Source organism: Lissotriton helveticus, chromosome 4_1 (genome assembly GCF_964261635.1).
Source record: "Lissotriton helveticus chromosome 4_1, aLisHel1.1, whole genome shotgun sequence".
NCBI lineage: Eukaryota > Metazoa > Chordata > Amphibia > Caudata > Salamandridae > Lissotriton > Lissotriton helveticus.
Genome location: NC_136063.1, coordinates 600,077,958 through 600,092,488, shown reverse-complemented (window position 1 = coordinate 600,092,488; position 14,531 = coordinate 600,077,958).

The window sequence follows — 14,531 nt, the reverse complement described above, 5'->3', positions numbered from 1 at the left end:
GATGTAGTATCTTATTTGTTATACATCTGCCTCTTTCGAGTCAGGGTAGAAAAAGAAATCAATTTGGAGAAGAGCAGGGCCATTGAAATGAAACATAGATAATTTTCAATTACAGCTGCCACTGGTGCAGACAGTAGAAAAATACCCAGCACGCTGGCTAGCAATGAGCATGGCTACATTATTGTAGCCCATCACAAAAATGTATCACAAAAGCTTGGGGACCTAGAAGGCTCCACTGTTAATTGTCAAAAGAAAAAGGTATGTGGTTCCTAATGGGACAAAGGACAAAGGAGCCACTACAAGGGGTGTAGTTCCTTTTTGGTAATGGGGCCCTCACACACCCTTGTGGGTGTCATGCTTCATCATCGGTCTTGCTCCTCATCAGGCCAGTGCTGAATGCCTGATGGTCACCCTCAAGGCGGCTCTTTATGTGAGATCTTTTTCAAAAGAAATGGTGTGAAGTGCAAGTTAAGGGCCCTTTGTGTAGATTGTGGAAACGTAGGTGTCGATGTAGTGATTAGTGACTTAAAAACGGCTAGGCAAGTCTCAAATCAAATTTTAATCCATGAGTATGCCTGAATTATTAAACAAGCATTTACAAGGCAATCGGTCTTGCCTTAGGGACCTTGTAAAGTGTTTAGCTAGAGCTATTGGCTCTGCCAATGTGTTTAAATTATGTTATAAAAAGCACGTTCTTCAAATTTCGCTTCTGACACCAAAACTCTTCACACATATGCCACTCTTTAAATTCACGCTCCATGAACAAAGTACAATAAATGGTGTTACCTCTTCCAAAAGCACTTTGGGGCTCTTCCAGGGGTATGAGAAACTACACAAATATAATAAACAGTTTGCTACACATACTAAAACTTCCAAATCGAGGGCTCAACAATATGAAGTTCAGAAACTTAATTTCAGGGTGACTTTAGCAAAGCATTATCACCTACTATGCCAAACCATTTTAATTATGTGGCAAACTAATTTCAGCCCCAGATTGGACGCTTATGCATATTCCAAACTGTCACAGAGGACAAAACGATTTTTACTCCCTGATTCCAAAATTATGCCAAACACAATCTTCACTCTATGAGTGACTGTAAACCAAACACAGCCACATCTAGAAGCTATTTAACAATCAGAGACATGTTTTAATTTTTCATGTGTGGGAATTTGTAGTGATGCAGTTCACATATTTTGATAGAAGTGAAACTTGAGCAGAGGCAGCAATGAAAAGACATCTATGGAAAAGTAAGTACAAATTTAAGTATAAAAGCATCCATTCAATTATGCAGTAAAAACTAAATTGAGTACAAGAACGTAAATGAACACCTTCTACAAGGTATTTACCTCAGTCCATATTGGCTTGACAGCATCACACAAACAAATATTGCCTTTCGATTATGACATTATGCTAAGCTTTTGACAGAAAGCCTTAGAATGAAAAGGGAGCATTTACTCGTAATCTTATCACAAAGGACCTAGGAAGGGGGACCTCTTTCACAACATTTATGAAGATTTACTGGGCGAGAAAGGAAATATTCTGAATGATTATTCATCCCAACCCTCTCTGACCATGCCTTTCATAATCAAGCTTCACCACAGAAACAATAAACATGAGCTGGAAAACTAACCTTTTTATTGACGATTCTGGTTATATTAATTTCAGTGAGATTTATGGGCGGAGTGATAAGTTGATAAACTGCTAAGCTGCGGAGAAATTTCCTAAGTATGCAATGAAACTGTTGTTTAGAACTCAGAGTATTGTAGCTGATTATATGTTACCAACTTCAAAACGAAAATCCAGGCTACAACCACCACAATGAAAAAATTAATGTCCCAAATGAGTTATATTTGGGGATTATAGTCAGACTTTTGGACAACGTATTATTTATGAGACAAGACAGTGTACTCACAATCTATGAATGAACGCTGCCATGCAACGTCTCAGGGCCATGGAGCATTAACTTATGTAGTAGTGGCCTGAGCTATTCAGAAAAGACAGAGGCCCTATTCAAAGTCACGTGGCTCATAGTAAACGAAAGCTGTCTAACACATGGTATTATTGACAATGGGCAGTGTTCTTAGGCAGGCTGACTACAGACACACATCTATGAACAGCTAACTCAATGCAAGAGACATAATTAAGTTTTATTATACAGAATTGTCTACTGTCATTTTCCTTATGTTTTACAACCATTACTTTAAATGGCTTATTTGGCAACGTGATTACTCCCAGGCTTGATTGTAGCTCTATAAGAATAAAGTGCTTGCTCGTAAATGGGTTAATCAAACCTACCAATCTTCAACATTTCTGAAACTTGTGACCCACTTTTGAAATTATATTGCGTGAATAAGTGTACCCCTCACACACACACTCACCATCGGTGCTGCTGCAGTCAATGTTGCGCTCCGAGGCTGTGGGCTGGGACAAGCATCCTGCTGGGGGTCGGAGTCCATGGTCCGGGATGATGGGTTTGAAGATTGTGCTGCGGGGGTGGCATGGGCCCCGCGCTCTGTGGCAGGTTGAGAGAGAGGCAGGCCTGGCGACTGACGGGGCATTGCTGCAAGAGCTTGCAGAGGCCTAGGTGGGCAAATCCCACTGCAGGAACAGCCCAGAAATAGCCCACAGCCCAACTGGTGTAATGTTAAGGTTCTGATTGTTAGTCATCGGTGCAGACTTCACTATGGATCAAGGGGAATCTCAGTGCACCTACAGCTGAAAATTAAAGCAGGCTGGAGGGCCACGTGGTGCTCCCCCCCACCAAAGCGGAGATGTTGATTTTTTGACAGAGTTGGCCGAGCCGTGCGGCCATCATTGTTTGTTTAGGTTTCAGGTCAGCTGTGATTACATGCGGTGTCAGTACTACAGAAAAAAATGCATATTAACAGGAATTTTAATTTGGTATTTTTTATAAAAACGGGCGGTTGCTAAAATATTAAGCTTGGTGCCCTTGTTGTTGTTAATGCTCACAGTTTAGCGCGGTGCCCGGGCGCAGGACAGCAATGAGGAGCAGAGTACAAAAGAGCAGCACCTATGTTGTGAAAATAACAGTGGCAAAGTTGAAGTAGAGTTGGGGGAGCCATGTGGCCACGATCGGTTGCTTAGTTTACCTGTTAGCGGTGGCGTTGCTACTATAAACAAGCATTTGCAATGCAATAAGACTCGAGACCTATTGCATTGCATCACTGACAATGGGAGGGGGAAACATGGACAACAGGAGTGAGGTCGGAGTGCAGGCAGAGGGGCTAGAAGGCACGGACAAAGTAGTGCTCACAGTCTAAATAACATGTACCGTACTGTGTAACAATCAAAGTAAAGGGTCCAGTAACCATGGCAGGGTACAAATGATGACATGGCCATAATAACAAGCCTCATAATCAATCAGACAGCAGCATTTATGAAAGACAATGACAGGAGCTAAATAAAAACATGGGCAGAGAGTGGGCGGAGCCTCCACAGAGCTTCCACTCTATACTCGATTACTGCATGCCTCGCAAAGCGAGTAGCGTATGCGCGCTGCTGCTAAAGGCTCGACCTAAAAAGTGATGTCACCCCTGGGGACAATGATCCCTGGGGGCTTATAAGATCAACATTTTTCATGGTGTCAATTAGTTAAGATGTGATCTAGGGAAATTCTTCAGGACCGTAAAATGTTTAACTAATCTACACAGTGTCTGGGACCAAGGATGCAACAAGTAGTGTCCAAACACTAAGTATCCTATAATTAGGCAGTTGGAAGGGAAACTGAGAGGTCCATTATGATTTGGCTTTACGAACCGCATCGTAATAGGTCCCATAGTGTGAAACATGGCATTGTTTGCAGTTTGAACTAGTACAGACAAAGGCAATATTAGTGTGGTTGTTTTGTTAACTTATGTAACCACTAAATAACGCAGAATAGACATAATGATAGAACTCTTTTCTGAATGTTAATATATTCCAATGGAGACCCCTCTGGCACACAGGGAAATAAATGGGTAAATGTAATAGTAATGGAGTTTAGTGCGCACCTATGGCAGGCAATGTGGTCCAGTAGGGGAATATAATAATAATCATCATTACACAAATGAATGAGGCTAATTAACCCTGGGCAAAGAACTACGCTACGCTCGCGTAGTTTGCGAAGCTTTGCACTATGCGAACTGCACGTAGCACAGTGCAAACATGTGTAGCGTAGCGTAGTGCTGCGGTCATTTTTTTGCTTGCTCGCGGTCCTCAACCTCAAGTTGGCGACCGCGAGCAAGCAAAATGACATCCTCGCGAGACTTTTTTACTTGTTCACGATCAGCAACATCAAGTTGCCGATCGCGAGCATGGAAAATAAACCTCCCGGCGAGATTCTGAATGCCGGGAGGTCAGGTTTCTCAATGCGAGTGGTCCCGCATGCTCGCGACCGCTCGCGATGAGAAACTACCAGTCCGCATTGAGAAAGCTGCAGCTTGAGTAAAAATCAACTTGAGCGGCAGAAAAGTGCAGCTTGCACTGTGCAAGATGCCGTTTTCAATGATTGCACAGTGCCGGATGCTTGTTCACACTGTGCAATCATTGAAAATGACATCTTGCACAGTGCAAACATGCTACTACGCAGTTCGCGTAGTGCTACGAGTAGCTCACATAGTGCGAAGTGCACTTTGCGTAGCTACGCGTAGCGCTACTTCACGAACTATGCCCACCCCTAATGCTAATGTCTACCCCCTGGGCGGAAGATGCGTTCACTATCAGGGACATTGAATGTGCGCTGGACTCCGTTACACCTGGTAGAGCGCCAGGAATAGACGGTGTCCCAGCTGACATCTTCCTGCACGACCGAGAACCATGGGGAAAGTATATTTTGTTACTGGCAAACTTGATAGCCAAAGGATCACCAATACCTAAATCGTGGAAGGGAGCAGAAATAATCCCTGTCTTCAAAAAAGGCGATAAGTCCCTTCCAGGCAATTACCGCACTATAAGTCTAATCGACACCATCCAAAAAATCTATGGCAGACTGGTACTAAATAAAGTTCTCGATTGGGAGCGCGAGATGCGAATCTTGTCTCATCTTCAAGCAGGGTTCAGGACCTGCATAAGTACAGTAGACCAAGTCCTACACTTTGCCATGCTCCACTGGAAGGTTGTCCAATTGGAAGGGGGTAGTCTGTATGCTGCCTTCATTGATCTAAGGGCCGCCTTTGATCTTGTTCGGCGCACAAACCTCTGGATTGTATTGAAAGATATGGGCATGCCTCCCACCCTACTTTTCCTGATTGTGAAACTACGCGAGCACAACTATGCCCAAATAAGATGGGGACCCCCTGGTAGTGTCACCAACCAGTTCCCAGTAGAGAGAGGTGTGCGCCAAGGCTGCGTGTTAGCCCCAACGCTCTTCTCTCTCTATATCAATAATGTGGCAAAGGTCCTGATCGAGGCAAGTGCTGATGCTCCAATTCTAGCAGGCGCCAAAATACCTATTTTAATGTTCGCCGACGATTGCCTTATTATTTCAAGAACTCCGAGTGGCTTGCAAAAAGCACTTGGAATCTTCGAAGCCTTCTGTATTGATCAGGGGCTCGAAATTAACGTTTTAAAATCGAAATTCATGTCTTTTAACCAGCACAAGACATTCAAAGGGAAAATACTAATGAATAAGCAACCCCTGGAACAAGTAAAATCATTTTTATACCTGGGCGTAACCATCCAGCATGACCTGCGATAGAACGAACAGATAGACCTCGCAGTATTAAAACATAGGCAACTTGCCGGGGCACTGAATAGAGAACATGTTAAGTCCCTGACTAAAACATTGGCCCATGCAATTATGGTCTACAAAGCAAAGGCTATGGGTGCAGCCCTTTACGGTGTAGAAATTTGGGGGCAATGAAACCTAAGCAAATTAACATGTTCCGAAAACAGCTTTTTGCGTAAACTTACCACTCTGCCACAGAGTACCCCCATGGGACCTGTTTTCCAGGACCTAGGCATGAAACCGATAAAAATCATTGCAAACCTTCGCCCGGTATTATACTGGAGGCGAATATGGGTAACACCCGAACTGGAAATATTTGCAAGAGGCCTCCTTGACATTATCAAAATTGATGTCTTTCACCAGATAAAGTGGCTCTCTGGAATTGGAGCGATTCTCAGAGAGCTGGGTCTGGTGGAGACATGGGAGGACCCGGCGAACGCTACCTTTCCATCAAAAAAAGCCTTAAAGGGCATGTATTTCGAAATATTTTCCAAACTGTTTAGGTCTACCCCCCCACTTTCATTAACCGGGGTTTTTATGGAGTTCAAGGACGAGACATCATTTGAGCCATTCTGGGACGACATAACTAAACCGCTGGATAGAAAGCTCTACTTTCAATTGAGACTTGGAAGTATTCCTGTCAGAGCATTTACATCCAGGTGGTCCAGTGGTGGAAATCCCTTATGCCCATTTTGCCCGAATTCTAAAGAAACAATTAGCCACTTACTCTTTGAATGTCAAGCATACTCTTCCCCGCGTAGAGCTTGGTTGCGCCCAATGGCTAAGTTGTTGGGCACTAGGAGTGGACTACTGGCCCTTAGAATTATTTGTACGAATCCCAGCCCCCTAATTTATATAGCAGTTGCCAAATTTCTGGGATGGGCATGGGTCATTAGAAGCAAATGTATAAAGGGACAAGTAATCCCATGATCAACTTTATGACTCATGATGTCCTTAGTCTTGATAAAACATTACTATATTGATGGATTTTAGCTTTTGTAGTATTTCTGTGAGACTTTTATTACTATTTTTATAGCATGAATTGTCTCAATGTTTTGTTTTTATGATAATCATTAGAAGTAAAAGCTTCTAATGGATAAGTAATGCCATGATTATTCCTATGACTCTTGATCTCACCATTCCTGATGATATTTTCCTATTTTGATGAATTTTAGTCTTTGTAGTGTCTTTGTGTGAATTCTATTTATTTTTATTGCATGAATTGTCTTAATGTATTGCTTTTATGACAATCGTCGAATAAAGCTTTATGACTGACTGGCTAATGTCTACTCTAAAGTGCACCGCTGCCAGCCAGGGTGTCCAGGAGGAAATTTAATTAAATACCTAAAAAGCTGATTGCTGTTGCACGGCAGTGTGCCTATTGTTTATGGATGGATGAGGATCAACCAAGGCAAAATGGGGAAAAATATTTTGCAATAACAAAATTACAAGAAAAAAAAAACTTTTTTTAACAAAGATGATGATTTAAATTTTTTATAAATGTCAATTACATTTTTTTTAAAATGAAACAAATTAAAAAATATATATTTTTTAAAACATTTAAATGAAAACTTAAAAAAAATTCACATTAAGTGAAGCATGTTATTACACTGATATCTCATCCATCCATCAAGCTAATGGCAAAGGCATACTGGCTAGACGCACAAAATGGCTGTCAGCCAGTGCCACATGGTCAACAACAACACTGAGCCAGAGGGCATGGGGAACAAAGAAGACATGCCACTCAATGACAACCAGCAAGGAGGCATGGCCACAACAAATAACACATGCAGGCCTATGGCAAAGACACACTGGCTGCATACTCAAAATGGCTGCCAGTCACATGGTCATAACAACAGCAAGAACAAACAAGGAGGCATTGCCAGAACAAAGAACCCATGCAGGCCTATGGCAAAAGCATACTGGCTGCCTACACTAAATGGACACCATCCACATGTTCACAACAACACCCAGCAAGGAGGCGTGGCCACAAAAAAGAACACATGCACGCCTATTGGCAACAGAACACTGGCTGCTGACACAAAATGGCCGCTAGTCACTTGATCACAGCAACAACCAGCAAGGAGGCATGACAACAGCAAAGAACACATGCAGTTCTATTTTGAAGGAACCTGGCTGGCTGCACAAAATGGGCACCAGCTTCATAGTCAAACAACAAGCAAGGAGGCATGGAAAAAAAGAACCCATGCAGGCCTATGGACACTGACTATACAAAATGGCCCCATGCCACATGGCATGTGGAACAAAGACAAATTGTGGCCTATAGCAAACACACTGGCCAGACAAAGGAGGCATAGTAATGGTGACACAAAAAAAGAGCAATAATTCAGAAATGTCAAAAAGAAATGTAATGGCTAAAAAAGTTTTTCAACACATATCCTTAAAAGGCATTGAATATAAATACCCTCACCTATACACTGTTTGTAGAAAAATATGAGAAATACCTTAAAAATAACCACATTTTGTAATTTAATTGACTGTCATCCATGGCCTAAATAATGTTTCAATTCAACAAACTCCACAGAAACAGTTGTTTCTGCACCTATCACTACTACTGGGCCTACTGGCTGGAAGGTCCATTGGCAGGCTAGGCCACATATTAAATGTAATGAATATTGAAAATGTATTAAAAAACATGGATAAAATTCACTAAACAGCAAAACATTTTTCCTTTACAAAAGAAGAAAAATTATATGCAAAAAAAAACTAGGCCTCTACTGAAACTACATGCCACCTACCACAATAAATTTAAAAAATCGAACAAAAGTATAAATAAATCCTGGTGCATGCCCCCAATCAACCAAACAACACCCTTATACACCAGTTTTTCAATTTACTTGTGAAACCTTAAATCCAGTGGGATACATGTAGCAGACAAGGAGAGCAATCCTTCCAGCTCCAAATACCAATGACGAGTGACCAGGAGATGGAAAAAGCATTGGGAGAAGCCTGCTGAAGAGGAAGTTGAGGTCCCTAGGGTACTTCCTTTTTGTTGGAAATAAAAGTAAAATCATAACACTTTCCGCACATTAAAAACAACAACAAAGGCCAGTTGGAGAATAAAATCCAATGGAACAGCTTCTTAGCGGCTTCTCAAGTACAAAAGCTGCTCGAGCAGTCTGTTCACGATCATGATTGGCACTATATTGGTGCTCTTGGGACTGGAAGCATCGCAAATGGGTGTGAAGTATCACACAAGATCACTAGTGTCTCAAGAACATTGTGGCACTCACTTGCGAATGCCAACAGAAACCTCGAACGTGCAAATGGAAAAAACTCCACTTCACAACCGGGAAGATGGAATTCCACCTTTATTCCCTGGGAAGTAACCTCCTGGAGAGGAAGGGAACAGGTTGGTCTAGGCCCTCTTCATTAAGTTATGAAAGTACTACAGCCCGAAGATCTCAAGGCTCGGGCAGGCTCGTAGGGAGTAATGAGGTTCTGTAATGGCTTTGGTGCCTTGCCGCCTATAATACGGTGGCACGTGCATAGAGCCTTAAACTCAATTCTGCTCCTGACTGGAAGCCAATGGAGTGCCTGCAGTGCTGTCTTGGAGGCAGATCTTTTGGGTAGCCTCAGGACCAAGCAAGCCGCCGCATTTTGTAGCACCTGAAGGCGGTCAAGGTTCTTTCCCGTGGCACCCAAGTAAAGAAGATTGCCATAATCCAACCTTGCAGTGACCAAGGCATGCACCAGCGTCTTACGGGCCTCCGTGGGGAGAAGCTGAAGAGTCATCCGCAGGCCTTTCAGAACGCCGAAGCATACCCCCACCACGCGACTAATCTGGGTCGCAAATGTTAGCTCCGCTTCGAGCCAAATGCCCAGGTTTTTGGCTTCCTGACAAGGAGTAGGAACCGACCCCAGACAGGACGGCCACCATGCCGATGACCACACCGACAGGCCCCCCACCACCACGAGCACCTCTGTCTTGCTGCCATTCAGCCTCAGGCAGTTGGTGGACATCCAGGATGCCAGCTCCTGCATGCATGCTCTGAACCGGTCAGCAGCAAGACCGGGCGCGCGCAATAGGGAGATGACCAGCTGCGTGTCATCGGCATAGGACACTATGCGCAGCCCATGGGCCTCAACTATGGCTGCCACTGGGGAGACATATAGATTAAATAACGTAGGGCTCAGGGACGAACCCTGAGGTACGCCCTGACCCAAGTTAATGTCTCTAGAGTAACAGTCCCCCAGCCGGACCTGAAAACTCCTGTCTACCAGGAATGACTGGATCCATTTCAGCGCGGCACCTGAAATCCCACCTTCATTCAGACACTGCAGCAGAGTGACATGTGCTACAGTGTCAAATGCGGCGCTGAGATCCAGGAGGACCAGGGCCATAGTTTGGTCCTCATCCACCCCCTGTCTGATGGTCTCAACTGCCATGAGCAGGGCCGACTCAGTAGAGTGGCGGGGTCGGAAACCAAACTGAGTGGCGTGAAGAAGATTAGCTTCCTCCACATACTCCATCAGCTGGATGTTCACGACCTTCTCCGCCACTTTAGCCATATAGGGTAGAAGACATATGGGGCGGGGGTTCTCCAGTTTCTCAAAGCTGATGTTCGGCTTTTTTTGAAGAGGGAGTACCACCGCCTGTTTCCACCCTGTCGGTACCATATGGGTCCCAAAAGATGCCTCCAGCAGATGTCTGATATATGGTTCAAGGGTGACCAGGCTTTCAGCGAGTCGATTGGGCGAGACAGGATCCCTCGGAGAGCCCGACTTTATTGATCTACAGATCTGTATAAGTGCCTCTGGGGAAGGGGTAGTACATTTCTTCAATCCCTGTTGTCCCATAACGACCCCTGTATCTTCTGAAAACTCGGACCCTGTTATAATTTGCCCCGGAAAAGAGGAGTAGATTTTTGCCACTTTGTCTGCGAAAAATTCTGCAATACGGTTACATGAGTCCACAGAACAATACGCCAGTGCAGCAGAGGACTTCGCGGTGGAAATAGATCTATAGATTATAAACAATTCCTTCGCGGAGTTCTCTGCCTCCCTAATCCTCTTGGCAAAGTGGGCTGCCTTAGCCCTTCTAATCAGCCCAAGGTAGGCTCGCCTCTTTGCCAAGTACTCCTGTTTTGCCTGGCTCGAGAAGGTCACCCTCCACCGCCTCTCATGGCGCTTACATGCCGCCTTTGCCAACCGCAGCTCATCATTAAACCAAGGAGCCGTTCTCTGTAAGCGTAGGGCCCACATTAGTCAGACATAGTGGGGCGGTGGAGTCCAGAGCCTCCATAATGCGATTATCCAAATTTCTGTTAGCTGTTTCCATATCCACCCCGCCTGGTCGCCCTCCTTTGATGAGTGCTTCGTCAAACCTGGCCTGCGAAAATGTTGCCCATTTCCGGCTAGGATAGTTACGGGGTGCCTGTTCCAGTGCTCTTGCACCCGGAATCAGCACCACAAACGGCACAAGGAAGTGGTCTGACCAGGGAACCGGGATGGTAGGTTTGATCTCCACTTCCTCCCAGTTGGCAAATATCGGGTCCAACAAATGGCCCTGCTGATGGGTGGGGGTCTTAACTCTCGGGTCTAACTGTACTGCCTGCAGTTCCCGACAGAAACTAACCGCCCCTCTGTCCAGAGGATCTTCCATATGCATATTCAGATCCCCTAGCACGAGGAACTTGTCTCTGCGTAGAGCGGTTTCAGTAATACCTTCTACCAAGCTGTCTGTAAACCTGGTGTGAGGACCCGGAGGTCTATTAATCAGGAAGCCCTTCACTGTAGTACCTGCGTTCACCCTGATAGTGAAGGCGCCTACCTCGCTCTCCGTAACCGACATTTGCTCCCTTTGGCAGCACAGAGGCTGCTTGAAAACCAAGGCTATGCCTCCGCCTCCACCCGTCGTCCTGTCTTGCCTGACCATCAGATATCCTTCCGGCAAAGCCTCGATAATATCCGGGTCAGAGTGTGCATCTAGCCACGTTTCCGTAAGGAAAAGGAGATCAAATTATTTTTTTGTAAGGAGATTATAGATATCGAGCCTATGTTTGCGCAACGATCTAACATTAAGTAACCCGCAGACCAGACTGGTATACTTCTGTTCTCCCTTGCCTCCCATACTGCACACAAATGGACAGTTCTTACATCCTGTGTCCTCCTCCACTCTCATGCTATGGAGGCATAAGTTAGGGGTGCCTCTACAGAAGCGCAGTAGTTGTTCTCTACTCCACTGCGTTCTTACCCCAATTTGACCAGGGGTTGGGGCCCTGGCCCGCGCCCGGTCGCGGACGGGCGCAGACGGGCTTGCCTTTGGCGAGCCTTCGGCGCGCCGCCGGCGCGCCCGCTGCGCTCATCCGCTGCGCTGCCGAGTAGGCATCCATCTTTTAACCCCTGCAGCGTCTAGGAAGACTAGAGCGCTGACCGTCCTCCCCCGCGCACCGGAAGTGGCTGGCTCGGACCTTCCACGCCCTCTGCTCAAACGGTGCTTGTCACCGGCGTCAGAACAGGGCGGGAAGGAAGAAAATTAGCCCAGCCCCCTGCGCGATATTGCTGCCTTCAGGTAGGAGACCTCAGCAGCCCAACAGTGCCACCAGCGAACGTTTTTAAAAATACCTGCGGGGTAGCTGCCAGCAGGAGACACAACAGTCCAGCAGACCAGTACAGTGCACAAGTGAATTTAAAAACAAACATGAAGGGAGCCTAATCGCTCTCCTCCCTATGCCCCCTCACAATTAAAAACACATGTAAAATTACACCACCGGACGCACTATCGCTAGCGCCGTTAAAGCAGCTGGGACACTGCCACTGTCCACTCACCACCACGGGGGCCCGGGATTCTGTGCCTTTATACTGGCCTTCATAGTCAGGCCTGCCTGTTGCAGATCCTGAAGCACTTCCGGTGGTGAAAAAGATGGTCCTTCTAGTTGCTACTGAAGACAGCAATGTCATCCTGATAGGCAGCACTGAAGGCCTCCATACCAGCGAGGACCTGGTTCACCAACCTTTGGAAGGTAGCAGAGGCATTTTTGAATCCAAATGGCATCCCTCTAAACTGATAGTGGCCCTCTAGAGTATAGAATGATGACATCTCCTTTGCTCCCTCATTTAGGGAGATCTGACAGCATCCTGATGTAAGATTAGTAGTACCTACGTACTGGGCAGCCCCCTAACCGATCAAACAGCTCATCAGCCCAGGGATAGGGAGAGCACCTGTCTTTGCGACTGGATTGAGCCCCCTATAAACCACTGAGAAACTGAGTTCCGGTGAGGTGTCCTTTGACGTGGTTTTTGATACCAGTACCACAGGACTGAAACAGGAGCTACTGGAGGGTTCTATCACCCCCAAATCTAGCATTTTGGAAATCTCTTCCTTACTGTTGGGCCTCACCTTGTCAGGCAATTAGTAAGACTTGTTCTTGACAGGAAGGTAGTCTCCTATGTCCACATCATAGGTACACAGGGTAGTCTCAGGGATGAGGGTAAACAAGGAGTAATACTGCCCCAGAAGTTGGTGGCAGTCCCTCTGCTATTCAGGAGTCAGACTGGGGGGAAAGATTATTGATCCATTCTTCTCCTAGGAGGTTAAGAGGTCAGGGTGTGATTCACTCTCCTCTTAACCTTCACCATCTGTTACAAACAGCATGGTGAGATCAGACCTTTCAAAGTGAGGTTTGAGGTGGTTTAAATGGAGCACCCAGTGGGGATGTCTAGGGGTCTTGAGGTCCACCAGGTATGTGGCTTCAGTCTTCCTATTAACCACCTCACAGAGTCCAGACAAGTGGTCCTGGAGGACCCCACACTTTCTTCTCAGGTTGCAATACCAAAGTGCTAGAAGTTTTGTAGTACCACTGGTTCATCACTTCCTGACATGCTTCTAAGTTGTCTGAAGCTTAATTCCACAACTTAGCCATTTGGCTTCTGAAGGTCAGCATGTAGTTCACTACATCCTGGGGATCTCCCTATGAGTTTGCTCCCACACTTCTTTTACCAAACTCAGAGGTCCTCTGACAGGGTGCCAATACAGAAGCTCAAAGGGGCTGAAGCCCACTCCCTTCGGTGGTATGTCCATATAGACAAAGAAAAGGCATGGCAAAAGAACATCCCACTTATGGCTAAAGGCCTCGGGTAGGCTTTTAATCATGCCCTTCAGGGTCTTGTTCAACCTTTCAACAAGCCCATTGGTTTGTGGATGGTAAGGGGTGGAGAACTTGCAGGTACTCCACACTCCTTCCACATTGGTTGGATTTAAACAGACAAGAAGTTGGCGCCCCTGTCAGACACCATTTCCTTGGGTAAACCCACTCGGATAAAAGTCCCTTTTAGAGCCAAAGCCACTACAGGTGCAGTTGTGGTCCTCAGAGGAATGACCTCTGTGTACCTATTAGCATAATCCACCAGGATCAGGTTAAACCTGTTGCCTGAAGCACACTGGGTATCAATAGGCCCACCATGTCAATGCCCATCCAATCAAAGTGTGTGTCAATGACAGGTAAGGAATAAAGGGGGGTTTTAGGCCTCTGTCCTGTCTTCCCACTGGGATGGCAGGCCACACACGTCTTATAGTATGCATCAGAGGAAGTCTTGGTTCAATGCCAATGGAAGTGGGGAACAAGCCTTTCAACGGTCTTGTCTTGACCCAGGTGTTCTGCCAGGGACATTTTTAGAGCCAGCTCCAGTATGAAGGCCCTGTAGCATTGGGGGGACAGCAGGGTCCTTGCTGTCCCATGTACTTGAGCCTTAGGCTCACTGTAAAGGAGGTTGTCCGCCCAGTAATTCTGATGTTATCCAGAGGCATCATCTTCTGCTTGGGCCTCAGCCTGTTGCTCGTGC